At 42.5% G+C, this 27,983-nt stretch overlaps 1 protein-coding gene across 1 annotated transcript in view; it reads right to left on the reverse strand.

Annotated features, from left to right (window-relative positions):
• Positions 1-982: 982 nt before the first annotated feature.
• The window catches only part of LOC140493815 (potassium voltage-gated channel subfamily A member 4-like), a 124,220-nt gene continuing 97,219 nt past the window's right edge, over positions 983-27,983 (reverse strand). Inside the window, exons 4-5 of the mRNA XM_072592722.1 lie at positions 9,816-9,925; positions 983-1,025 (exon numbers count right to left, since the gene is read on the reverse strand). The gene's annotated coding sequence lies outside the window, so the exon portion shown is untranslated. The remainder of the gene's footprint in view (positions 1,026-9,815; positions 9,926-27,983) is intronic.

A 27,983-nucleotide genomic window follows, 5' to 3' on the forward strand; every position in this document is an offset into this window, starting at 1 on the left:
TAAGTGTTTTTTTCTTCTTGGATCATTCACAGAATGAGGGCATCGCTGACTAGGCAGCTTTTATTGCCCATCCCTATTTGCCCAGAGAGCAGTTAAGTGTCACCCACATTGCAGTGGGTCTGGAGTTACATGTAGGCCTTACTGGGTAAGGATGGCAGTTTCCTTCTCTGAAGGACATTAGTGAGCTAGTATGGGGATGGTAGTAGAACTTAGAAGGTATTGCACACATCTTCCAAGTTGGATAAAGTGTGAACAGATTGTGCTTGTACCTGCACCCTCACTAAATTTATTGTTGCCAACATTTTGGCATTCTGGCCAGTCACCAGACTGAGGGAGACAATTGCCAATGCTATCATTGCTAGACTGTTAAGCCAGAGGCCCAGGTAATGTTCTGGGGATGAGGGTTTGAATCCCATCACAGTTGATGGTGGAATTTGAACTCGGTAAAATCTGGAAGTAAGAGACTAATGATGACCTTGAATCAATTGTCAATTGTTGGAAAAAATCCTTCTGGCTCACTAATGTCCCTGAGGGAAGGAGTCGGCCATCCTTACCTGGTCTGGCATACATGTGACTCCAGGCCCACAGCAATGTGATTGACTCTTAAGTGCCCTCTGAGCAATAAATGCTGCCCTGGCCAATGACACCCTCATTCCGTGAACGAATAAACAAAACTCCCAAATCAGATCTTGTTTGCAGATTTGAATTCACAGTTTATTGCTATATAAGGAGATTCTAATAAACAGCAGAGGTGCCACTCAGAATTATTTTGATAATTAGACATCAAATTCAGAGTTTATTTCTTGTAGTTTGATTTCTTCTATTTTCGGAGACCCATTGAGCCAAGCAGCAGTGTCAGCCCTGCCTGTGGCCTCTTCAGTGTGAGGGGCCTGCAGTTCGAGATTCACATTGCTGGTTGACACTGGCAACTCTTGTGTTCATTAACAAGGCCAAAGAGTGAATACTGGGGCAGTCAGAGGCTCCCGTTAACTCTGATTACAACTGGGCGGTGGCAGATCAATAACCTAGAAACAGAAACAGAATTACTTCGACCCTTGCAGGCAAAGATGCAATGATGTTTCTCCCTGAAATGTGTTCCGACATATTTGAAAATAAAACGACATGCTTAACTGTAAAATGTGTGTGATGTTGAAATAATCATTCAGAAAAAAAACATACGTCAGTTTAAACCCAAACAACCTGACCTTGTTTCGGAGATACGTTTTGGAATGATGTAAACTGGTCCAAATGCATCAGATTCAAAAAACTAATGGCAAACAGCTGCAGCTATGATTTTCTCACAGTAACAATGGCAAAGGGATAATTTGGCTCCCCTTCAAGTCCAGTGCTATAAAGAGCACAAACCGAGACATTATTTAAAAGGCATTCTGGCATAACTGAGAGCCAGTGAACTACCAAATATAGAATAACTAGAATTTCTGGGCTGCTTATGCAAAACAAAAGGTCAGATGGTTTTCCCAAACGTTATTCAGAGCGAAAAAGTGCACTTTGCAATATTGTGAACCTGACGGGTGCAATTTTAGCTTTAACATCACCTCTCCTTCCAGCTGACAGAAACAGCCATTAAAATAACCTCACAAGCTTAACTTTGCCAGATTTGATCAGTTTTGCTAAATTGTTCATAAAAGAAAAACTGTCCAAACTGCCAAGATCCTCAGTATGTTGGCTATCAATGGTGGCAGTAGCAGCTGCCTGCCAAGGGAGGAACCTGCAGGAGCCTCCAATCCAGGATGAGACAACTGCAATAGGATAGCAATGAGAAGGTCACACAGGAATGTTTCCTTCCCTTGTGTGGACAGGGTTTTGTAAGCACCTTGCCTTTAAGAAAGTTCACCTTTAAGGATTCTGTATGCAATGAGTAATTGATGTAATGACTCTGCTTGGCAGTTATAGTCATAGAGTCCAACAGCACAGAGACAGGTCCTTTAGCGCAAACTGTCCACGTTGGCCAAAATATCTGTCCATATTTCCCTGCACTTGGCCCATATTCTTCTAATCCTTTCCTATCTATATATTTTTCCAATGCCTTTGAAATGTTGTTAATGTACCCATCTCAAATAGTTGCAATGGCAGCTCATTCTATATACATACCACCCTCTGTTTAAAAACATTGTTCCTCAGGGGTCCCTTTTATTCTTTCCCCTCCAACCTTAAATCGATGCCATCTAGTCCTTGATTCCCCTACCCTTGGATTAAGAAACCTGAGTGCATTCACCCGATCCTTGTCTCTCATGATCTTATACACCTCTATAAGGTACCCCGCCCCTCTGTCTCCTATGCTCTAAAGAAAAGTGTTCTAGCTTGTCCAAACTCTCCCTATAACTCAAATCATTGAGTCCAGGCAACATCCTTGTAAATTTCTTTTGTGCTCATTCCAGTTAGTCTTGGAAATACAGCTGCCTCTATGGATAAAGCAGAATAGGTCCAGAGTTGGTTGAAAGTAGATAGCACAATGGTAGTGTTCTTGCCTCTGACTCAAGAAGCCTGTGTTCAAACCTCATCTACCCCAGAGGTGTGTAATAACATTTCTATATCAGGTTGATGATGAAGGATTCCAGCCTGAAATGTTGACTGTCCTGCCCCTCAGATACTGTCTGACCTGCTCTGCTCCTCCAGCTTCACATCTATTGACTCTGGATCCCAGCACCTGCAATCCTTACTCTCGCCAAGATTAAAAAAGAAAGCTGTATTCTTGAGGTGCAGTGCTGTCCCTCCCTCTGGTTTAAGTATATCAAAATTTCAGGCTGAAATCCTTCATCATCAACCTGATATAGAAATGTTATTATGCACCTCTGGAGCAGATGCGGTTTGAACCCAGGTTTCTTGAGTCAGAGGCAAGAACACTACCACCTTTAATCAAAACAAAAATAGTATAGTTGCTGGAAATCTGATACAAAAGCAAAAGTGCTGGAGGAACTCAGCAGGTCTGGCAGCATCTCTGGACAGGGAAAGAGGGTTAACATTTTGTTTCTGGTGTGACTGAACAGATTGATTAAAAGTTTAAAAATGAGTTTGGTTCTTGTTGCACAGTCCTTCCCTCTGGACTGAGAGGCCTGGGCTCCATCCCACCTGGACCAGAGGCCTGAACAGATCAAAGTGAGAATAGCTGGGTTCTTTCATCCCATCATCTCTTGCAGGATGAAGATGTCCTGAGTAGAAGAACAGGCAGCAGCATAGATCCAGTAGAATAAATCTAGGGGAAGGTGATAGCCGAGTGAGATTATTACCAGATCATTCATTTGGAAATTCAGTTAATGTTCTGGGGACATGGGCTCGATTCCTACCATGGCAGATGGTGGAACTTGAATTCAATACAAAATATCTGGAATTAAGAATCTATTGATGATCATGAAACGATTGCTAATAGTTGGTGGGAGGAGCCTATCACTAATGCCCTGCAGGGAGGGAATTCTGCTATCCTCATCTGGTCTAGCCTACCTGTGACTCCAGATGCACAGTAACATGGTTGACTCTCAATTGCCCTCTGAAATGGCCACTCAGTTGCAGCAAGCACTACAAAGCCTCTTTAAGGGCAACCAGTTGAGAAGAGTTCAGGAGCAGCATGTTCCTGCACAAATGAAGGATAGGAATGGAAAAGGAGAAAGTGAGGACTGCAGATGCTGGAGATCAGAGTTGAGAGTGTGATGCTGAGCTCCCTAGGAAGGGCTCTTGCCAAAAATGTCAATTCTCCTGCTCCCCGGATGTTGCCTGACCTGCTGTGCTTTTCCAACACCACACTCTTGACTCTGAAGGATAGGTATGGCAAATTACCTTGGGAGACCAGGGATGTTTTGACCTTTGTCAAAAAGAGAAAGGAAGCAGACATTAGGTCTAGGAGGATGGGAACTGACAAAGCTCTTTAAGTATATAAGGAAAATAGGAAAGAACTTAAGCAAGGAATTAAAAGGGCCAAAAGGAGTCATGACAAGTCATCAGCAAACAGGTTTAAGGACAATTCTCAGGCTTTTTATACAGATATAAATAGCAAGAGGGTAGCCAGGGAAAGGGTTGGCCCACTCAAGGAGAAAGAAGGGAATGTATGTGTTTTAAACGAATACAATACTTTGTATTGGTATTCACCAAAGAGAAGGAATTGGTGGAGGATAATCTCAGGGAAGGGAATGTTGTATTTCTAAGCCAAGTTGCTGTTAAAAAGGAAGAGCTGTCTTGAGTCTTAAAAAATATTAGGATAAATAAGTCCCCGGCTCCTGATAGGATCTATCCCAGAATATTGAGGGAGGCAAGACAACAAATTACTGGAGCATTGACAGTACCTTGTTTGGCCACAGGTGAGGTCCCAGACGACTGGAGAATAGTTAATGTTGTCCCATTGTTGAAGAAGAGTAGCAGGAAAATACAGGCTTGTGAGCCTCACGTCAGTGGTGGGGAAATTATTGGAAAAGATTCTTAGGGACAAGATCTATAACACATTTAGAAACAAATGGACTGATAAGCGATAAACAGGTGGCAGCACAGGTGGATAAGGTAGTGAAAAAAGGCCCATGGCATGTTTGTCTTCATTGGAAGGGGCATTGAGTATAAGGACAGATAAGTTATGCTGCAGCTTTATAGAACTTCAGTAAGGCTACACTTGGAATATTGCATACAGTACGAGTCATCATGCTACCAGAAGGATGTGGGTGCTTTGGAGAGGGTATAGAAAAGATTTACTAGGATGCTCTCTGCTATGGGGGATTTTAGCTGTGAAGGAAGGCTGGATAATCTGGGTTTGATTTCTGCGGAACGCGGGAGGTTGAGGGGGCGACTTGATAGAGGTCTATAAGATTGTGAATGGCATGGAGAGAGTGGAAAGTTTGAGGGTTTTCCTCAGGGTGGACGGGTCAATTATTCCGGGACACAGGCTCAACGTGCAAGGGAGGAACTTTAAAAGAGATGTGTAAGGCAAGTTTTTTTAACACAAAGAGTGGTTTGTGCCTGGAACACGTTGCCAGAGGAGCTGGTGGAAGCAGACACAATAACAGCGTTCAAGAAGCACCTGGACAAGCACATGAATAGGAAGGAAATAGAGGGAAACAGATCCTGTAAGTGAAGACAGTTTTCTAACAGAATAATGTGTCGGCACTGGCTTGGAGGCGCAAAGGGCTGTTCCTGTCTTGCACTTTTCTTTGTTTTTTTTTTCTTTAACTAGGGATGGGCAACAAATGCTGGCCAGCCAGCGATGCCCACATCCTACAAATGAATAACAAATTATCTGTGCTGTATTTTTGCTCATTGATTATCTGTAAATTTTGCCAAACTAATAACTACATTGTTTTTGAATCATGGTTTCTATTTTTCCTAAAGTTTAAAAATAGATTACCTGAAATATGTTATGCTGCATTTCAAAGAAAATTAGAGCTGTGTTCTCCTTTGAGAGAAAGGTGGGTACTTCAGGAGGTGGAGTACATTCTCACCTCTTCAACACTATTTCAAATTACCTCCCTCCCTTGCTTTTTCCACCTTTTTATTTTTCATTATTGGACTCTTCAGGGCCCTGTGTGCCATGTGTAACCAATGCTGTAACTCTGCCTGGCATACTATCTTGTCAGTGTTGAAAATACAGCAGGATCTAAGGGTAAACCAAAATAGCTCCAGAGTTGGTTGAAAACAGATGGCTGTTGTGGCACAATGGTAGTGCCCCTGTCTCTTGGTATGGTTTCTATCTTTGTTATTTGTCATTGGTAAAATTGATGGTGGGTGTTTAACTTTTAAAAGAACTGGGGTGTTCTGTTGCTTCAATTGGTTGGTGGAAGGGAACTCTGTTGCCACGCTGGTGACCAGATTTGAGAATGCTCTTGACAAATTGAGCGGCCGTTGTTGTCTAACTCATATTCGATGGCCCCCCCCTTTGCCTGAAAATGGCAGTAGTCAGACCTGGCGTCATTCATCAGTCGAAAGAGTTTCAAGTGTGCAGTGGGGCCTCCCATCCACGTGATCCCGCTTTTCGAACAAAATTCCATATTTGCTCCAGGTTCCAGAACTTCCCTCAAGAGCGCACGCCCCATGATCGAAGCCACCTCATGGTAATACCCTCCATCTCCTTCTACTTGGGGCAGAAAAGTAAACCATCCACCTCTTCTCCTCCATCTGCTTCCTAGACATGCCTTGGCAGCCATCCTATCACCAAGTCTCTCACTTTCCATACGGTATCTGTAGCTAAGGCAGTTCATCAACTCCCATTACTCTCGCGGTGCCGTAGAGACTGTGGACATGGATTCATTGGTTATGGGTTGTTACATCCCTTGTTAGTTAGTTTCTTTAAAAATCTGTTATTCTTCTTTGGTTGCACTTCAGCCCCATGCTCCTGATCTTTGGGTACCCACATCAAGGAGGAGGTGGTACAGGCAGGTCTGAGAGCATTCCTGAACAAGGGCTTATGCCCGAAACATTGATTCTCCTGTTCCTTTGATGCTGCCTGACCTGCTGCGCTTTTCCAGCAACACATTTTTAAGCTCTGATCTCCAGCATCTGCAGTCCTCACTTTCTCCTAGCATCCTTGTGGGCCTACATCTGTGCCAACCTAAACTCGCCATCAAAAGACTCAAGCAGCAGGCTGTGGGAAGGGATTATAATTGCCAACTCACTGCTTCACTTCCTTAGCTATGTCTGTGCCTGGGTGTCCTTGGATAGGGCTCATGTGATGTCCACTGATATCCTTGAAGCCCTTTGGAGATTTGTGGTCACCCAAGAGACTGGTGCATTGTATCCTGGTGCATTATGTTACATTGATGTAGCCACCCCTCACTTCGGCTTCCTCTTTTCTGGTTTTTGATTTCTGCTTCTTGTCACACTGCCCCTGATGGCATTGGTTGGTGACAGCGTTCTGTTTATACAAACAAAACAGCAAAACTCTTGGGCTATGGAGGGGTTTGTCGTTCCTTGTTGCCTGCCATTCCTTCATTATTGGAATCACCCCTCAATCTCTTTAGCATGCAATATCCATAGATACCCTTCAAGCTTTGCAGGAGAAGGGGCATTGGTACATTGTTTCCCCTCTAATGACATTTTGATTTAGTTTCCTTTCGTTTTCCCCTTTTTGTCTTTGGGGTTTCAATGAACAGTTTCAGTGCCCCCCCAATGGGCACTTTTTGCCTTTTTTTTGTTTATTTTTCCCAGTGGGGAGTTAGCTTCTGTACAGGAAATGTATGTAGAAGGGAAAAAATTGAAACTATTGTTTGTGCTAAACTACAGATTCACAATAAAAGTCTTCTAACTCTGTGCAAGTCTTTTGCTGTACAATTTAACCCATGGGTTCTGATTTCAGAGAATCACAACAGTGTGGAAACAGGCCATTTGACCCAACAAGTCCAAACAATATTCCGAGGTAAAAACAATGACTGCAGATGCTGGAAACCAGATTCTGGATTAGTGGTGCTGGAAGAGCACAGCAGTTCAGGCAGCATCCAAGAAGCTTCTTGGATGCTGCCTGAACTGCTGTGCTCTTCCAGCACCACTAATCCAGAACCAAACAATATTCCACCAACACCCATTCCCCTGTTACTCTATTTTTCTCCTGACTAATGCACCTAGACTAGGCTTCCCTGAACACTATGGCCAATTCATCTAACATGCACATCTTTAGAGACTGTGGGAGGAAACAAGAACACCCAGAGGAGACCCATGCAGGCACAGGGCAAATGTGAAAGCTCCACATAGACAGTCACCTGAGGCTGGAATCAAACCAGGTCCCTAGCACTGTGAGGCAGCAGTGCTAACCACTGTGCCACCCTGCAGTCTGCTGTGAGTCTACAAGCTGTGAGTGCAGAAAAGTGGTGGCTTGCTGTAATACGCACTTCATAACTTATAATGTATTTGACTGTTTTAACTGTTTGTGGGCGGCACGGTGGCACAGTGGTTAGCACTGCTGCCTCACAGCGCCAGAGACCCGGGTTCAATTTCCGCCTCAGGCGACTGACTGTGTGGAGTTTGCACATTCTCCCCGTGTCTGCGTGGGTTTCCTCCGGGTGCTCCGGTTTCCTCCCACAGTCCAAAGATGTGCAGGTTAGGTGAATTGGCCATGCTAAATTGTCCGTAGCGTTAGGTAAGGGGTAAATGTAGGGGTATGGGTGGGTTGCGCTTCGGCGGGGCGGTGTGGACTTGTTGGGCCGAAGGGCCTGCTTCCACACTGTAAGTAATCTAATCTAATCTAATCTAAATAAACTAACCCACAGAGTTAATCAGTTCCTGGTGAGCAATTGATTGTGAGACAATTATCATTAATTGATAGCCAGGAGAAGCAGCAGCTTTCCTTCAAGGTCCACAAGGACAGCTTAAACACCTTCTGCTGTGGAAGAATCTCCAACCAAAGCTTTATGTGCAATGAGAACAGGAGCCACAGCTGTCACCTCCTTGGTGTCTGAAGGCCAAGGCAGATTTGTAGGCCTTAAATGAAGCCTGGAAAATAAATAGCCTGTATCTCTGTGAATGGGTTTACAACACACTACCTGACCTGGCCCCCAAAACCTGCCCCGAGTTCAGATTGCACCAATATCCAGCATCCCTGCTGTAAGGAATGTCAAATAAGGGATTTGTTTTTCAATCGAAGGCTGCTTGTGACCATCACCTCACCGTCTGTTAGGTGCCTAAGTCATGCCTGATTCAAATTTCAATTCAGGAGGTTGACTAATTCAGTCAGCCAATTACTGAACCACACTGGAAATTTTCAGGACCAAATGGGTGGAGTGTGTGAAATGCAAACTGAGCTCAGTTACACTAGATATCAAGCGACATAACCAATAGTCACCAAAGGTGACAGAAGGTAAAGTCCTTGTGTTACGATGAAATGCCTACCGTTCTGGGGTCTGGTTAGCTTGTTTACAATGTAGAGTGATGCCGACAGAGTGGATTCAATTCCTACACTAGCTCAGATTACCATGAAGGACTCTCCTTCTCAATCTCCTCCCCTCACCTGAGGTATGATGATCCTTGGGGTAAACCACCATCAGTTGTCTCTGTCTTGAGAGAGCTGCCCTTTGGTGCCAATACTTGCAGTTCTCTTTCCCATTGACTGAATTTTGTTCAGATCTTTCCGCTCTGGATGAGGATTCAGATGGCCAATCAGAGGCCAATCAGCCCATTGAGTCCAAACCAACCCTCCAAAGAGCATCCACCCAGACCAATACACTCCCTCCAACCTACACCTATAATCCCACATTTACCATAGTTAAGACAGCTAGCCTGCACATCCCTGGACACTACGGATCATTTAGCATGGCTAATCCACCTAAACTGAGGAAACTGGAGCACACAGAGAAAACCAACATAGTCATGGAGAGAACGTGCGAACTGCACAAAGCCAGTTGCCCAAAGGTGGAATTAAACCCAGGTCCCTGGCACTGTGAGGCAGCAGTGCAAACCACTGACCACTGTGCCACCTCAAGGTTGAAGGTTAAAAAAGACTACCATGTAATGTCTGCCTGCCTAAGCACAGGGGTCCGACGCAGTAAGGGGGCTCCACTGACCCCCCTGCTAAATATGTGGATAGTAATCGTACAGACCGGTATATATGAATGATTACTCTGTCTCTGTATGCCAAGAAACGGAATGACCAATTGTACAGATCATCAAAATATTTTATGAATATAAAGTATATTTTTGAAATAAAAAATGTTAAAACAGTTCCTTCACATCATTAAAAATATAGCTTCGAGAAAGTTGTCACTCTTATCCAGGAGGCCAGGCAAATAGGAAGCAATGGTTTGTCGCACATCATTGTAGGGAGAAGGTGGGGATGAGGTTATTTCAGGGAATTTACCAAGGCCATTGGAAATATTCTCTGAATTCGAGAGTCTTACCTGACTCGTTTTCTCTCTCCAGCACTGCTGAGTTCGTCAGCAATTTCTGTGTTTATTTTATATTTCCAGCATCCACAGTCTTTTTGCCTTTATTCAGTTGACTTCCTCCCCTACAGGGCATTAGTGAACAAGACTTAGTAATTAATTTAGTTTAATTTAAATCGCACCAGCGACTATAATGGTATTTGCATTTGTGTTCTCAGTTCATTAGTGAAATGCCTGGATTAGTGGTAGTAATATTGTATTTACATCACCATAGACTGAAACAATTAGGGAACAATCTATTTCGTAATGAGCATGGTTCCAGGGTTGAGGGATTTCAGATATGAGGATAGGTTGGACTGTACATCTTGGTTGAGAGGAGACCTGATTGAAGTTTTCAAACCCTTGGGAGGTCTGGACAGTGTAAATACAGAGAGAACACTCCCACTTGTGAATGGATTGAGAGAACAGGGCACAGATGAAAGAAATCAATAAAATAAGCAAAAGTCATGGGAGGAGAAACTAACTCAGTGCAGCAGATGATTAGGCCCAGAATGCACTGTGGTGAAGACAAGATGAATTGAGGCATTCAAAATGGGAGTTAGAAGATTATCTGAAAAGGAAGAAGGTGCAAAGCTATGGCGAGAAGGCAGGCGCTAAGTGAATAGCGTATTCAGAGAACTGAAGCAGAAACGATGGGGCAAATGGACTTCTGCAATGTATCGATTCTGTGATAACTGGAAATACAGTCTGAATGTATATAATAGGGTTGCTTCCCCATCACATGACAGAAGCTAACAGAGTAGCATTTCATTTACTTGCTCTTCCCTCTCCAAACCTAGCACATCCTGTGGGGGATCTGCTCTTCCGAGGCTGCCTCTGGCCAGTCTTCGCAGAGGAGAGTTTTTTTCTCTTCCTCAGCATCCAGTGCCAATAACTGGAGTCTTGAAAACAGGTGCTGCTTTATCACGCTCCATGCCTGACTGACGCTGTAACACTGACCACTGTATCACAGTTTAGCATCAGGAACGTCAGAAGAATCCTCTCCCAGCTCCAACATAAACATCAGCTTCCCTCTGTGGCATGAAAAGAGTTTTGTTCCAAAAAAATGACTTCAACTCAGGAATGTTACTTAATCTTTTGGAGTTAACCCCTGAAATTAATTCTCTCTCCTAAACCTATCTTCTCTTTTGATTCGTTATATTAGATGTGGGCATCACTGGCTGGTCCGGCATTTATTGCCCATCCCTAATTGCCCAGAGGGCAGTTAAGAGTCAGTCCATTGCTGTGGGCCTGGAGTCACATGACCGCCAAACTAAGTAAAGATGACAGATTTCCTTCCTTTACGTACGTCAGTGAATCCGTTAGCAATTCAATTGTCAATGTTTGCACAGCTGTAATAAGAGCTATTTATTTTTAAAAATCTAGATTTTTGTTGACATATATTTGATGCTGTGCCTGTGGTGGGACTTGAATAGAGGTTTAACCAAGGGTTCATGGATTACTAGCCCAGTAAGGTTACCATTACTCCACTACCTGAAATCTCTTCCACTGTTTTCTTTTAAGAGTTTTTTTAAAGAAAGGTAACTCTTTGAGCAAGCTCTTGATCACCACCCTTAATGTATTAGAACGTAGGTCAAACTCTGTCTCGCAAATCGTGGAATCCCCACAGTGTGGAAAGAGGCCTTTTGGCCCATCGATCTGCACGGACCCATCCCAGAGCACCCCACCCTATCCGGGGAGAAAGTGAGGACTGCAGATGCTGAAGCTCAGAGTTGAGAGTGTGGTGCTGGAAAAGCACAGCAGGTCAGGCAGCATCCGAGGAGCAGGAGAATTGACATTTCAGCCGTAAGCCCTTCATCAGGGATTGCTGATTGTCAGTCTGGAATCAATCCTGGCTCCCTGGCACTGCAAGGCAGCAGTGCTAACCACTGAGCCACCCATTTATCACAGCTTAGAAGCCAGCAGCATTAGCCAGTGTGGGGATTGAACCCATGACCATAACATTATTAATACCATGCTGTAACCATCTGAGCTGAACACTCAATGCCCACGTGAGAAGATGTTGCTGCCTTAAAGCTGCAATATCAAAACATGGTGATGAACTGTGGCTGATGTTGCAAGTGTTGCCATTCTCTAAATCGTTGCAATCATTATGATCAAATCCCAGCACCAGCTCACTTAAGCCCCTAACATACCTGACAACCAGTGCCTCTTTCTTCCACAGCACCAGGACCTACACCCATTCCTCACCCCCGCTCCACCGCCATCCCCCCCACCACCACCTCCACGTCTCCAATGAGTTGTGTTTCAGGCACCCAGCATGAAGATGAGGATAATCGGAATTTAATGGCTGGGATATGGAAATTTTCTGCAAAATGCAAAACTATTTGTGCTTGCTGGAATGTGGGAGGACAGGGACTTGGCATTCAAAGCAATGAGGAATGGCTCAGATGATTAATTCCTCTCTCAGAGATTAATGGCGGAGCAGATAGCACACAATTGCAGCCACATATTTTCCATTTATGTCTGCAGCATGAGAATAACTGGGAATAGTTCTGGGAATTATTCGACAGGTCAGCTCCCCAATTCTGTTTCTTTTTACCATTGTGGAGTCAAAATCCAGCTCTGCTCCAAGTAGGTTGTAAGATTTTCTTAATAACTACTTGATACTGATCCCTTTCACTTAGAGTCATAGAATCACACAACATGGAAACAGACCCTTCGGTCCAATAAATCCAGGGAGACCTTGTTCCCAAACTAAACTTGTCCCACCTGCTTGTGCTTTACCCATATCCCTCCAAACATTTTTATTCATGTACTTATCTAAATGCTTTTTAAATGTTGTAACTGTGCCCACATCCACCACTTCCCCTGGAAGTTTATTCCACACACAAACCACTCACTGTGTAAAAAAAACTATTGCCCCTCATGTCTTTTTAAAATTTTTCTCTTTTCACCTTAAAAATATGCCCCTTAGTCTTCCAAACCTCCAACTGAGGGAAACGACACCTGCCATTCAGCTTATCTATACCCCCTCATGATTTTATAAACCTCTACAAGGTCACCTCTCACCCTCCTATGTTCCAGTGAAAAAAGTCCCAGACTATCCAACCTTTACTTATAACTCAAACCCTCAATTCGCAGTAACATCTCTCCTGAATCTTCTCCAGCTTAATAATATCTTTCCTTTAACAGTGCATCCAGAACTGGACACAGTTTCTCCAAAAGAGGCCTCACCAACACCTTGTACAACCTCGATATGACATCTCAAGTGAGGACTGCAGATGCTGGAGTGGCCCCTCATTCCTGATGAAGAGCTTATGCTCGAAACGTCGACTCTCCTGCTCCTCAGATGCTGCCTGACCTGCTGTGCTTTTCCAACACCACACTCTTTGACCATGACATCTTATCACCTTTATTCAAAAGCTCTGGGTAATGCAGGCAAGCATTCTAAACAGCTTCTTAACCACCCTATCTACATGTGAGGCAAACTTCAAAGAACCTCAAAGAGGTCTCTCTGTTCCACAAAACTACTCAAGGCTCTACCTTTTTCTTATATAAATCTTGCCTTTTTTTGTTTTACCAAAATGCAATACCTTATCTTTATCCAAATTAAACTCCATCTGCTACTCTTTACTTGCATTGCCTTGACATTAAATTATTCCATAATAATCACTCTGTAGTATGTTGTATTGCTATATCTCAGTTACATCACTGTGCCAATGTTTACACATATCTTGAAAGGGTTGCTTCGACTAAATCAGACCATTTGTGCTTACACATCAAAGGAATCTTTTGGCCTTCACCTCTCTTAAGAAGCGATGTGGTAGAAGTATTCAAAATCCTGAGGTGTTTGGGCATAGCAGATTGGGAGAAAGCATTCCTGTTTATAAGAGGACTAAGAGCCAGAGGGTCGAGGTTTAAAGTGTTTTACAAAAGGAGCAGATCTAAGATGAGGAAAGAAGACTTTTTCATAGAGTACTGATTCAGCTCTGGAATATGCCACTGGGAATTGTGTTGGAGGTAGGTTCAACTCAGGCATCAAAGAGGGCATTAGACGATTATTTAAACAGGAGCAATGTGCAGGCTGAAGGGGGAAATGGCAGGAGATTGGCACAAAGATAAAATGCTCAGTGATCAGTGAGGGCATGATCAGCCAAATAGCCTCCTTCATGGACACCCCGATTCTGTAATCTCCTCAGCTAAACGTTAAGGTTCCAACAAGGCCTGAAGAATATTAAACACTCATTACAACACAATGTTTGCAGATCAACAGAAACCCACTCGGAATACGTGATGACAATAACTTGCATTGGTATTATTCTATTACTGGAGAGACTATTTACAGCTACCTCACAAAGGGAGTCCCCTGTCCAAAGATGTTTGAATACCAGTAGTGGATGTAATGAATGGTTTGGGAAGGCTACCCTCCACCTTCCTGTCCTGAGCTTCATCAGTGAGGGAGGTGAAAAAGACACCCACCCATCTGATAAAGTTGCTTCCCTCAACCTGCAAACTTACTTCTGACAGGGCCTTTATATTCTGCCCGTTGTTTGTGTTGGAATGCGAAATATGTGGCAACCAATTTACACTCAGCAAGCTCCCACACGCAGAGCCATGACACGGAATAGATAAGCCTTTTTTTTTGCCGTGTTGAGGGATTGATAAAAAACCATCTTGGATAACTCCCTTGTTCTTCATCACATTAGAATGGCAGGATCTTTTCCATCCACTTCATGGGGACATGACTTTGGTTTAACACTTCGTCTGAAAGAAGGTGCCTCTGACACATCAGTACACTCTCAGCACCAAGTGATGGCCATGATTGTTTTGGACTCAGTTCCTAAAGGGGCACTTGAATCCACCACCTTCTGACTGAGAGGTCAAGGTATCATTAACTGAGCCACTGCTGCAAATAGAACCGGGTGTCATGAGCATCTGGACAATAACCGCTGCACACAATAAGACCAGAGGGATGAGTTGGGGAGCCTTGTCAAACCCTTGGCAGATTCTGGAGATCTGTGCGTGGTGAAAGAAAATGGAAAAGTACTAGGACAAAGCTCCAGTAGCTAGAGCCGCAGTGGAAACACACAAGAGAAGTCTGGAGATTCCCTGAGACAGACTATTACTTAATGCAATACCTGAAGATTAGCTGCACTTTCATCGATGCTGTCTGTCAGATAAAAACTGAGAGTCTCTGTGTGTCAACTCAGGGAAATTTAGAACATTGCACAGGACTATTTAAAGAATTGCTCTGTCTAGTCACTTGCCAATATTTACCTCTTACTTAATATCATCGTAAGTACAGATTATCAAGTAATTATCATTTTGCTGCTCGTGGAACTTTGCTGCGTGCAAGTTGGTGTTAAAGTTCCCCGACAGCTATTTTTAAAACCAACCAATTTAAACATGTTATTACACACCTCTTCAGCAAGTGAGTCTGAATCTATGTTGGCATGCTCAGAGGTAAAGATAATATCATTGTGTTACAAGAGCCCCCAATGTTTGTTATATTACTGTCTGTACTTTGGCAGCAAGAGTCCAGTGGACAAGCTGCCTTGCATCACTAGAGACTTTTGTTTTAAAGAAATGGCTCAGTGTTAGGAGAGAATTGAAGGTGTTAGGACAGAATAATGCAGCATTGCAACTTGGCCTCAAAAAGGAGCCTCACACCCTGATTGTGCCCATGTTGGATATCTATATTTCAAATCCCATCAGTTGTTTCCTTGTCTGCTAATTTCTTTAATTGTAACCAGTTACAATTCAACTCATTGGTGGACCAAGGAATTGTCTTTGCGATTCTGTCCACTTGCGCATCCCCTATTTTGATCATCTCGCCGTTAGTATGTGAAAAGACAGTCACTGGTACCTTATGTGTTGGGATTCCCTCCCTACACTCCTCTCCTGCTCTTTCTTCTTTTAAGATGCCGTTTAAAATCTGCTGTTCTGAACATGTTATTGGTCACACATTCTCATAATTCCTTAACCAATTCAATTTTAAATGATGCTTTATACCACACTGTGAAGCACTCTGCAATCTATTAGCTCAATTGAAGGCTCTGTAGAAGCATATTATTTTTGTTGTTATCATTATTAAAACATTTTTACTGCCACAGGTAACACATTCTTCAGAACCTTACGCGCAGCAGAATCTGTAAACAGATCAAGCCCCAGAAGCACAAAGAGCTAGCATGTTCAATCTGACTCTTATTCAGAATGTTCACTCATTTGACAGCCAGATATGTTTCGAATCCCTTCCTAAAAAGTACAACTAGTGTAATACACATGGACTTTAGTAAGGCTTTTGATAAGGTTCCCCATGGTAGACAAATGGAGAAAGTGAAGTCACATGGTGTGCAGGGTGTTCCAGCTAGGTGGAGAAAGAGCTGGTTAAGTAACAGGAGACAGAGATTAGTAGTTGAAGGGAGTTTCTGAAAATGGAGAAAGGTGACCAGTGGTGTTCCACAGGGGTCAGTGTTGAGGGCCACTGTTGCCTGTAATATACATAAATGATGTGGAAGAGGGCACTGTTGGTATGATCAGCAAGTTTGCAGGTGACATGAAGATTGGTGGAGTAGCAGAAAGCATAAGGGACTGTCAAAGAATACAGGAGGATATAGATAGACTGGAGAGTTGGGTGAGAAAGTGGCAGATGGTTTTCAATCCAGACAAAGGTGAGGTGATGCATTTAGGCAAGTCTAATTCTAGAGCGAATTATACAATGAACGGAAGAGCCTTGGGAAAAGTTGATGGGCAGAGAGATCTGAGAGTGTAGGTCCATTGTACCCTGAAGGTTGCTGCACAGGTGGATAGAGTGATCAAGAAGGCATATAATATGCTTGCCTTCATTGGACGGGGTATTGAGTATAAGAGCTGGTAAGTCATGTTAAAATTGTACAAGACATTGGTTTGGCCGCATTTAGAATACTGTGTACAGTTCTGGTCACCACATTGCCAAAAGGATGTGGATGCTTTGGAGAGAGTGCAGAGAAGGTTTATGAGGATGTTGCCTGGTGTGGAAGGTGCTAGTTATGGAGAGAGGTTGAGTAGGTTAGGTTTATTTTCATTAGAAAAAAGGAGATTGAGGAGGGACCTGATTGAGGTTTACAAAATCATGAAGGGTATAGACAGGGTTGATAGAGATAAGCTTTTTCCCAGGGTGAGGGATTCAATAATGAGAGGTCACACTTTCAAGGTGAGAGGTGGAAAGTTTAAGGGGGATACACGCGGTAAGTACTTCATACAGAGGGTGGTGGGTGTCTGGAATGCATTGCCAGCAGAGGTGGTAGAGGCACGGTAGATTAATTTAAGATGCGTCTGGACAGATGCATGAGTAGGTGGGGAGCAGAGGGATACAGATGCTTAGGAATTGACCGTCAGGTTTAGACAGTACATTTGGATCTGCTCAGGCTTGGAGGGCCAAAGGGCCTGTTCCTGGGCTGTAAATTTTCTTTGTTCTTTGTTTTTTGTAGGTGGCATTATTAATTTCATTCTTCTACCCACACAGCACTCTCTGGCTTAGATGGATGAAATCATGAAACCTCTAATCTCCCGTGAACTTTAATGTTGTAGGAACATAGGAAGAGGAGTAGGCCATTCAACCTCTCAAGCCTGTTCTACCTTTCAATGAGATCACGGCTGATATGTGACCTAACTCCATCAATTTGCCTTTTGCCCAATTCACTTAATACCTTTGCTTAAGAAAAATCAAACTAATTTCTCTCTCTCTCTCCCTCTCTCTGCCTCACAGTACCAGGGTCCCAGGTTCAATTCCAGCCCTGGCCAACCATCAGTGTGGAGTCTGCACATTCTCCCTGTGTGGGTTTCCTCTAATCTAATTACTGATTTGATTTTCCGAACCAGAGGACACAGCTTAAAAATACGGGGCAGACCATTTAGGACAGAGATGAGGAGAAACGTCTTCACCCAGAGAGTGGTGGCTGTGTGGAATGCTCTGCCCCAGAGGGCAGTGGAGGCCCAGTCTCTGGATTCACTTAAGAAAGAGTTGGATAGGGTTCTCAAGGATTGTGGGATCAAGGGTTATGGAGATAAAGCAGGAACAGGATACAGATTAAGGATGATCAGCCTTGATCATATTGAATGGTGATGCAGGCTCGAAGGGCAGAATGGCCTACTCCTGCACCTATTGTCTATTGTCGATTGTCTTATTGTTTCTCTCTCTCCTGCACTGTCCTCACCATGTGCTGCCTTTGTTTATTCTTCTCCCTTTTAAAATTGCTGTTGTTTTGACTTTTTTTTCCAAAGTTCCAAAACAATGCAACAGCATATAAAACAGTAATTGTTGTTCCTGGAATTCGATGAAATCACCTTCAGCACCTAAAATACCTCAAAAAAGGAGCAGCTGTCACAGCGAGAAATCTTTCCCATCCTCCATCTTGTGTAGAAATGCTTCCTAACATCTCTTCTGAATGGAGAGGTGTTTGGCCCTCAATTTTAGAATATGCCCTTAGTTCTCAAAGCTCCTTTTTTTAAAATTTACCCCATCTTTTCCTGTTCACATCTTGAAGACTTCAATCAGATCATCCCTTAACCTTGTAGGTTCTAAACAGTTTAATTTGTTTAATCTCTTCTCATAACTTAACGCCTAACGTTCAGAAATGGTTCTTGTTAACCTACCCTGTACTCCCTCCAAGGCCAATATGTCCTTCCTAAAGTGCGGTGGCCAGATCTGCTCTCATGAGAGGCTGTTGCTATTGGTTCTGTTCTGGAACATAATGTGGGGCAAGGGAAAATAGGTGTTTGTAAGTCCAGGTGTATTAGGTCTTTACAACTACAACCATGTACACATTTGCACATACGAATATTTGTAAGTCAGACGTTCAGAAACCAGGGACCCCTGTACTCCAAGTGGGGCCTAACTAGTGTTTTGTCTGGATGGTAGCATAACTTCTGAATCCTTCTATTTCAGGTTTCTAGACATAAAAATCAGCGTCCCATTAGCCTTTTTGGTTTTTATTATTAATTTGCTCCAACACACACTCACAGTCCAAAGTAAATGCTGTGCTTTACACCTCTATTATCAATAGCTTTCAACAACCACTATGGATTGTACTGTTCTGCCAGCTGATTTGCATGTGAATACAGTGCTATAATTAAAGGTATCACTTGCATTGGAATCACAAGGTATATTTCACTTGCATCCTAAAGTTGCAGCCTTGAATTTTAATCTCTTCCTATCATCTTGAATGTTTGCAATGCCAATGCTATCTTGACTCACTTTAATCGATTATTAATGGCAGTTGATGTTGTGTAGTCTTATTATAGTCTGTGTCAGATTGTGTAAATGACATAATTCATCTTCATTGCATTAAAAAATGGAAAATGAGCAAATCTATCTCACTTTAGACAACCAATCTCAGTCCAAGTCATTTTTTTTAACTGCTGCCATTTACTGTTCTAAATGTCATGCCAGGTGACTCTGGAAGATTGATACCTAAAAAGTGTTTGAGAACAAATTAATGAATGGCAAATTAAACTGAATTCAACAAAGTGTGACGTAGCAGATGCTGTTAAGAGAAGCATGGAACATATTGGGAACTACAATGGCAAAATATTTGTATGTGGCTGATGATATTATTTTCACAATTCATGCACGTTACTCGGATGAGTTAAGTGTCTTTAATTGAAGCAAATTGTGAGATTATTCAACTATTGTCTTCAGTTTCAGCTGGCCTCCCACCAATCACAATTGATGTGTCGGAGAGGATTCTGAAGAAGAGCAACACGTTTGATCCAAATTGCGAAGAGGGACTTGCAGATGTAACCTAGTTTGTTTGTAGAAAATAATTTTTTTTGTACTTCAATATTTTTTACTTTTAATCCATAAAATTATTTTGATAAGTATGCAATTGGTCATGTTATAGTTTCCTGAAGAAGGGCTTATGCCCGAAACGTCGATTCTCCTGTTCCTTGGATGCTGCCTGACCTGCTGCGTTTTTCCAGCAACACATTTTCAGCATGCTATTCTTATACATACATTCCATTTCTTTACATACAGAGGTCGGAATTAATCATTCATATATACAAGTCCATACCTTGACCATCCAGGTATTTTGCTGAGGCGTTAGTGGGGCCTAATTTCTGAGTGAGTCCCCTGTTCTTCTTAGGCAGGCAGATGTTACACGGTGGTCTTTCCCCACCACACCTTGGCAGCGGCTGCCCCAAGCTTCAGCGCATCCCTCAACACGTAGTCCTGGACCTTGGAATGTGCCAGTCTGCAACACTCAGTCGAGGTCAACTCCTTCAGCTGGAAGATCAACAGGTTTTGGCAGACCAAAGAGCATCTTTGACCGAGTTGATGATCCTCCAGGCACAGTTGATGTTCGTCTCGGTGTGCATCCCGGGGAACAGGCCATAGAGCATGGGGTCCTGTGTCACGGAGCTGCTCGGGACGAACCTCGATAAACACCACTGCATTCCTCTCCAGACTTACTTTGCATTGGCACATTCTAGAAGGAGGTGTGTGACAGTCTGTAGAAAAGAAATTCTGGAGCTCATTGTTATTATAATTCCTTGTGGAAACTGCAAGGGGAATTTAAAAAAAAAATGGTGGTCACAGGTTTCCCTTCACATTCTGGATGTATTTGCTGTCACTTTAATCTGGGCATGGATTACGGTACCTGCCACAGGCAGAAATGAACCTTAAGGATAGTTAAATGATTGGGTGCCTAAAGTGAGATTGATTTGCTCATTTTCCATTTTTTAATGCAATGAAGATGAATTATGTTGTTTACACAATCTGACTTCTTCACCAGCCAACTGAAGAAGTGGATGCTCATCCTGGAGCGATAGGGTGATTGGCTGCAGAAACAATTGGGATCAGGAGAGACCTGAGGACCTGAGACCTCTTCTGTCTTAAGAAAGGTCCTTTGAAACTCTTCTGTCTATTGATTTGATTTATTACTGTCACATGTAACCCAGCTATAGTGAAACATATTGTTTTGCTTGCAGTACAGGCCAACATAATCAAAGACCCCCTCCCACCCTGGTTATAATCTCTTCTAACCTCTTCCATTGTGCGGAAGATACAAAAACTTAAACATGCGTACCAACAGATTCAAGAACAGCGTCTTCCCCACTGTAGATTTCTGAATGTACCTTTCAAATTTTGCGTTTTTAATGTTGATCTCATTCTCTGTGCACCTTTTCTGCAGCTGTAATATTGTATTCCCCGCTCTGTTCTATTACCATAATGCACACCGAATAATCTGCTCCCTGCGTATTCATCCCTTAACCATGATTGCCACTGCACTCTCCCCTCTGCTGTCTGGCCAGTGCCATCCAACATTCTGTCTAGGACTCTCCCATCTCCTGAAGTCCCACTCTCACCTTACACTCTCCTCCATCCCACCATCATCAGGCAGATGTCAGCATTTTAACATGTACATGGCATAATCATCTCCTAGTCCATGTCATAGTCATGCCTGGCCCAGAAATCATGTCTCTTTAATCAGTTATTTAAGCTGTCGAAGCTTATTGATACCACAGTTGGAAGGAGCTGATTTATCTTGCTTTTTCATTACTGACCTAGAGCCGCAATTGTGAATTCTGTGTTTATGGTAAAAACAATGACTGCAGATGCTGGAAAGCAAATACTGGATTAGTGGTGCTGGAAGAGCACAGCAGTTCAGGCAGCATCCAACGAGCAGCGAAATCGACGTTTCGGGCAAAAGCCCTTCATCAGGAATAAAGGCAGTGAGCCTGAAGCATGGAGAGATAAGCTAGAGGAGGGTGGGGGTGGGGAGAGAGTAGCATAGAGTACAATAGGTGAGTGGGGGAGGGGATGAAGGTGATAGGTCAAGGAGGAGAGGGTGGAATGGATAGGTGGAAAAGGAGCTAGGCAGGTCAGACAAGTCCGGACAAGTCAAGGAGACAGTGCTGAGCTGGAAGTTTGAAACTAGGATGAGGTGGGGAAGGAGAAATGAGGAAACTGTTGAAGTCCACATTGATGCCCTGGGGTTGAAGTGTTCCGAGGCAGAAGATGAGGCGTTCTTCTCCAGGCGTCTGGTGGTGAGGGAGTGGCGGTGAAGGAGGCCCAGGACCTCCATGTCCTCGGCAGAGTGGGAGGGGGAGTTGAAATGTTGGGCCACAGGGCGGTTTGGTTGATTGGTGCGGGTGTCTCGGAGATGTTCCCTAAAGCGCTCTGCTAGGAGGCGCCCAGTCTCCCCAATGTAGAGGAGACCACATCGGGAGCAACGGATACAATAAATGATATTAGTGGATGTACAGGTAAAACTTTGATGGATGTGGAGCAGTGGTAGTATCCTCAAGTTTAACCCAGAAGGTCGGGGTTCAGATCCGACCTGTCGCGAATGTATCTCGTAACATGTCTCACCAAATTGATTTTGAATTAACTCTGAATTTTACACAGCTGCTTGAAGAGACTTCCACAAAGTCCTTTGTTGATCAACTCTTGGAAATTGGTTTTTAAAGATGGTTGTGACAAAAAAAACTGAAGTGCAAAGAAAGCTCAAGTTTGTGCACAAACTGTTTTACTGGTATAAAGGGAATACGCAGGAAATCTGTTCTCCATTACGGCCATGTCTTAATTATTCATACAAGAGGCAAAAGTGTTACCCGATGTAAGGATTGGTAAACTGACTCCACTCTTTAAGATACTTTATTCAGTGTATCAAATGAAAGAATTCAACACCATTGAGCATTATTGTATTCTGTCTTGAATAACGGGTTATGAAATATTAATTTGAATTGTAATATACGATTCCAACTTTTAAAGTGCTGACGCCTAAATATTTTAATCCAATAATGTGTCAATTGTAAATAGTTTCATTGGAAAACGAGTAACATCAGCCGTGTGCGGTGACTTAATAGAACCTGCCACCTGAAACAGTGCACCCCCAGCATTAGTCTGTGGATTATTCCTAAGTATTCTGATTCAACTTGCTCTGACCCATTGCCCGCACAGATGGGAATTGTAGCTGGAGCGTTTTTAGCCCAAAGGCAGCGTTATGATCAGTGTCACTAGAACTGTTGCAACTTAGCTCATGTAGCGATATTACCGTGATCCCCCAGATTTGTAGCCCAGATGGAAGTGTACACAATTCAAGATAACCTCTTGATTTGGGTGAGGAATTTGTTATCAGTTGAGAAACAGAATGGGGTATATGGAACATAGATCGACAGAATGTGACAGGTTCTGCCCTTTAGAAGTCTGGATTGCACCTCAACACCCTCAATATTTCCTAATGAAGTGAAAAAAAAGAGTTGCATAACTGAGTTGGCCACTAAACAAACAGCATTCCCAGCACTGACAATGTTCACCAAAGCAATCCCATTTGTTCCCAGTTAAGGCCAAATAGCGTCATTTAAGACCACACTACTGGCATTTAAAGCCAGGTGTTGAAATCTTCAAAGGGGTTATGCAAGGTACTTGGGGTTGACGATTTGAGTCGAAAGCCAGCAGGTACAGAGTGGTTGTTCCAGGGAATTAAGAACAGCCCCAAAAAGTGGTCAGTGAGCTGGTGGGGGGGAATGTAGTCATTCTGAAATTTGCATTACTCAGCTGGAGGGAAAGTGGGCAGTAAACATTCAGATGATGAAGAAGGGAAAGTGAATCTAAGTCATGATGACATTGAATGATTGAGCAGGCTTCTGGTGAAATATAGTCGACTGCTCCTCATAGGTCTTATGTTCCAAGTGCTGCTTAGCATGGCACTATTCAGATTTATCAATTTGGTTTGCAGTTATAATCGGCAGAAAGTTCCCTTGTTCATGTTTAACTTGATACCATTAGACTTTATAAGATCATGTTCATTGTTAAAAACTCCTTGAACCACATCCTCCCAACTCAACATCATTTCGCTACCAATGCTGTCCTTTGGACCTGTCCAACCACTGGATGAGTAAAGGTGAAGTCACCATAGTGCTCGTCTCGAATGAGACAGCGAGCCTCAAAACCTGTGGTGGTTTAACCTGAGAGTCATACAGCCGAAGCGAGCAGAGAGGTTCAGGAGAGTTTGTTGTGGTATCCTCGGCCAATACAGAAGTTGAATCCATGCTTTGACATTACTCTGTGTTGAAAATCAGCCATCCAGCCAACTGAACTAACCAAGCCCTGTGGACAGCAATGGATGGCTAATTGGCATAATTCAGTGATTATGACTATACCTTTCCATTGATTGAATAATCAATGGAATAAATCTCCTAATTTTGTCACAAGTTCCTAGGTGCTATTGCGGGTCAAGAGTAAGTGAGCTGAGAGTATTCTTTATTTTGTGTGGTCCCACTTTGTTTGTCTAACTAAAATAGGTTATGTCATACTGCTCTGCATTAAATCTCATCTGATGTGTCTGCTCAATATATCATGCTTAAATTTCATAATTCTCTATACAGTTTATTGCACTTCTATAAGGTTTACATCATCTGTAAATATTCCAAGTGTGTCTGCCTGGCTGAGTCAAAGGTCTTTAGTATAAGAACAAGAACCAAGAGAAGTACAGGACAGCAACAACCACCTTTTTTAGATCGAGATATTTTTCAATCTCTGCTCATTTCTCCTTCTGTGGCTCAGTGACAAATGTCAACTATTCCAAATATTTTGACAAAAATGTTAACTGCTTTTGTTAAGTGCCTCGAGATATTTTATTTCATTAAACACACTTTATAAACTTGGTTTATTGTCACACAAACAGATTCAGCACAACTCCTAAGGTGTTCCCATTTTTTACAAAAGATTCAATAGTTGACACAGTTCATATTTAGTTATTTTACATTTTTATTGCACATTTTCCCTTATATACAACTTTTCTAATATTGCTGATTTCAATGCTTATGAACATAGAGATTTATTTTACTTTATAAAATAAGAGGGTTCCAAATGCCCACTTACATTAGCACCCAAATCAATAAATATTTGACGTATTTACACATTTCAGCAGGCAGGGAAAGTGTAAAATAAATTGCATCATGCAATGTAAAACTATCTCAGGAATCATGTGAAACACAGATACAAAGGACAGGCTCATGAATTAGGCAATAAAAGAAATGTTTTTTTCAAACACACAAAGGCAAATGAATATTCAGAATCTAGGAACAGTATGGGTGATCCAGTAACTGACATAATTTTGCAGCAAATCAGACGCTGTCCAAACCACCCTCAAATACATTCAAACTTTTCCATACAATTATACACTACAGAATTTTTACATAGTCTTGAATATACAGAATTATTAATCGCCATATTATATGCAGCTGTTTCTTAATTTTGCATGTTTCCTGCAATTAAGTTCAAATAACTATTAATCTTTCTGTACGTTGCCAGTACCACTGACATTATATGACCAGGGAACCCTGAATGTAATTTTACATTTTCCATGTAAACCAGGTAATATCTGTTTATCTACATTTGTGAAAAAAATATATTACTTTTTCACTACACTACTTTTCTTGAATCAGTTTTTTACATATATAATCATTTGACTTTGCACATAGCAAATTTAATATGTAAAGCTTTTAGAACATACATCATTTAAAAAAAGCGACTTTGGTATTTGCTTCTTTTAATGGTAAAACTTTGATAGAAAATGTTCCTCTTTAAATCTGCTGCTCACATACTTCAATTACGAAAGTGCTATGTGAAGTGATGCATCAGATTATTTATCATTTCTTGAACAGTTGTGGAAAGTAGGGAAATTAAACTGAAAAAGAGATCACTGAGAAGAAATGCAAATCTGCTGAAACAACAGTATTGTCATTATAAAACAAGTTGAAATAAAGCATTTAGTGCCTACTTTGTGTATGACATTAACACATGCATTCTGATAAATTGTGAGCATCTACCATTCAAGGTTTAACTTATCCTGTAGTAAGCTTTTTAACAAGCACTTGAATAATTTACTGCAGTTAAGAGTATTTCTCTCATCGGTATTTGTTAATCCACTCTTAAAGCCCTCTTCCTTTCTTACCCGATGTGCATAGGCAGATAAAACATAGAAGGAAAGCATACCAAACGCCTTCTTCACTATCCTACCTACCTGCGGCTTTACTTTCAAGGAGCTATGAACCTGCACTCCAAGGTCTCTGTTCAGCAACACTCTCCAGGACCTTCCTATTAAGTGTACAAATCCTACTCTGATTTACTTCTCTAATATGCAGCACCTCACATTTATCTAAATTAAACTTATCTGCTACTCCTCAGCCCACTGACCCATCTGATTAAGATCCCGTTGTACTCTGAGGTAACATTCTTCGCTGTCCAAGAGCACTGAATACAGGAGTTGGTAGGTCATGTTGCGGCTGTGCAGGACATTGGTTAGGCCACTTTTGGAATATTGTGTGCAAACCTGGTCTCCTTCCTATCGGAAGGATGTCGTGTCAAGTAACAAATGCAACAAATGGAATTAATTGCTTTGTCCATTTTATGGGGGTTGTAAACTAATTTCGGGGCTCCTTTACATTAGATTTCAGGGGGATTTAAAACGATGTCTGAGTCGACACCCCCCCCAGGGCTGAAATGGTAGAGTGCAATGGAGGAATGACCCAGGGCTCGCAGTTCATCAGCTGATCCAGGGGAAGAATGGCTACCCCTTAGACATTCAACAGAGATGAGAATTTTGCACCCACCTCCTTTTTTCAGGAACAGGAAGTCCCACATCAAAAGAGAGTTCTCAGGCAATCAGGGGCCGTTGGACCTCTGTGGAGCAGTGGTGAAACAACTGATATGACACGGATTCCTCAAGCGAGGTGAGTTTGGGACAGTCAGGTTTCTGTGGAGGGCAGTGGTGGCAGTGGCAAGGAGATGGTGTGCAAGGTGCCTGGGTCAATTTGCCATTGCAGTTGGGAACCTGGGCTGTGGGAGAAGAGGGGGATTATGTCTTGGAAGTGCCCTCCATGATGAGGCCAGGAGGTCCATTAATGAGGGACCCAACCCCCGACATCATTTTCACAAGGGAAACTTGGTGGACTGGCTTCTTGTTGATTGCCTCTCTCCGTCACCCATTAGCTCCTGGTTTGTCAACTGGCCCATTGAAAAGGAGGCTGTCTGACCATCCTGACCCTTTGCACATAGAGTTGTGCTGGTGGCTGAGATGGACATTCCTTCAAACCTGCTGCTGGTACAACGTTAAACCAGCCCACTATGTGCTAACTCCATTCGAGCCAGATTTAGTTACTAGTCAGTGCAAGGCCATGAAATTAAGTGCATCAGATTCCAAACTTTGTCTCTCCACAGATACTGCCAGACCTGCTGGATTTCTGCAGGACATTTGGCTTTTATGGCTCATGTTGCTTCACGTTTACACCAACTGCAATGTACCACCACCAAGAGTGAAGAAATACTTTTAAACTTAAATACATTACAGCAACATTTTAATGTTTCTCATAAAGGTTCCATGGGAAAATTTGATGCTCAGTAAATCTTTGAAATTGAAGTGTAATTGCAAAACTTCTCAACCAAGCTGTCTTTGTGAAATTAACTATATCAAGTAACGTCAGCTCAGCAAGAGGCGACAGTGTGTTGTTAAAGGTCTTCATGCTGGTCTTCATGCAACTTTAAATGTAGTTGTGGCTGAAGCTTTATCAGTGAACAATGCACATAGTGTCTTGTTGTTCAAACTGCTCACAGTATGTCAGACACCCAGTAGATTCATTTAGGGCTTACTGTGATATTTTACCAATCAACCAGTTTATAACCTTTGGCGTATTTAATATTGATGATGGCAGGCAGTATTTTGAACAGGCTATAATACAGTAAAAGCTTAAAGCAGTTTCACAAATTGTCAGCACATGTTTGAAAAGGTGAAGCACAGGGACGTTGGTTACACACAAAATCCAAAGGCTATCTGCACCCATTCTGTTTTGTACAGTTCAAAGCACTTCTGAGAAATATAGAAGTTATTGACTATAATGTTAATGGTTTATATTTATGTAGCTGAAGCACACTGCTCCTGATGCAGTAATATGAGAGATGAATAAATTAGTCTGAATATTCGCATTGGCAAGATGATAGGCTGTAAGCGAACCATAACTAACAGGTTAGAATTTATATTTAACAGGCAGAAGTGTGCTATAAATTTTACACACTGGAGATAATAATACTGCTCAGGATGCAGCACATAAGGAGAAGAAAACTTTTAACATGCTTCTGAATTGTTTAAAAACTGGCTTGTTCTACAAAAAAACTCTTTTTGTGGAGCCTGATCTTTT

The sequence above is a fragment of the Chiloscyllium punctatum genome, chromosome 22 (genome assembly GCF_047496795.1).
Source record: "Chiloscyllium punctatum isolate Juve2018m chromosome 22, sChiPun1.3, whole genome shotgun sequence".
In the NCBI taxonomy this organism is placed as follows: domain Eukaryota; kingdom Metazoa; phylum Chordata; class Chondrichthyes; order Orectolobiformes; family Hemiscylliidae; genus Chiloscyllium; species Chiloscyllium punctatum.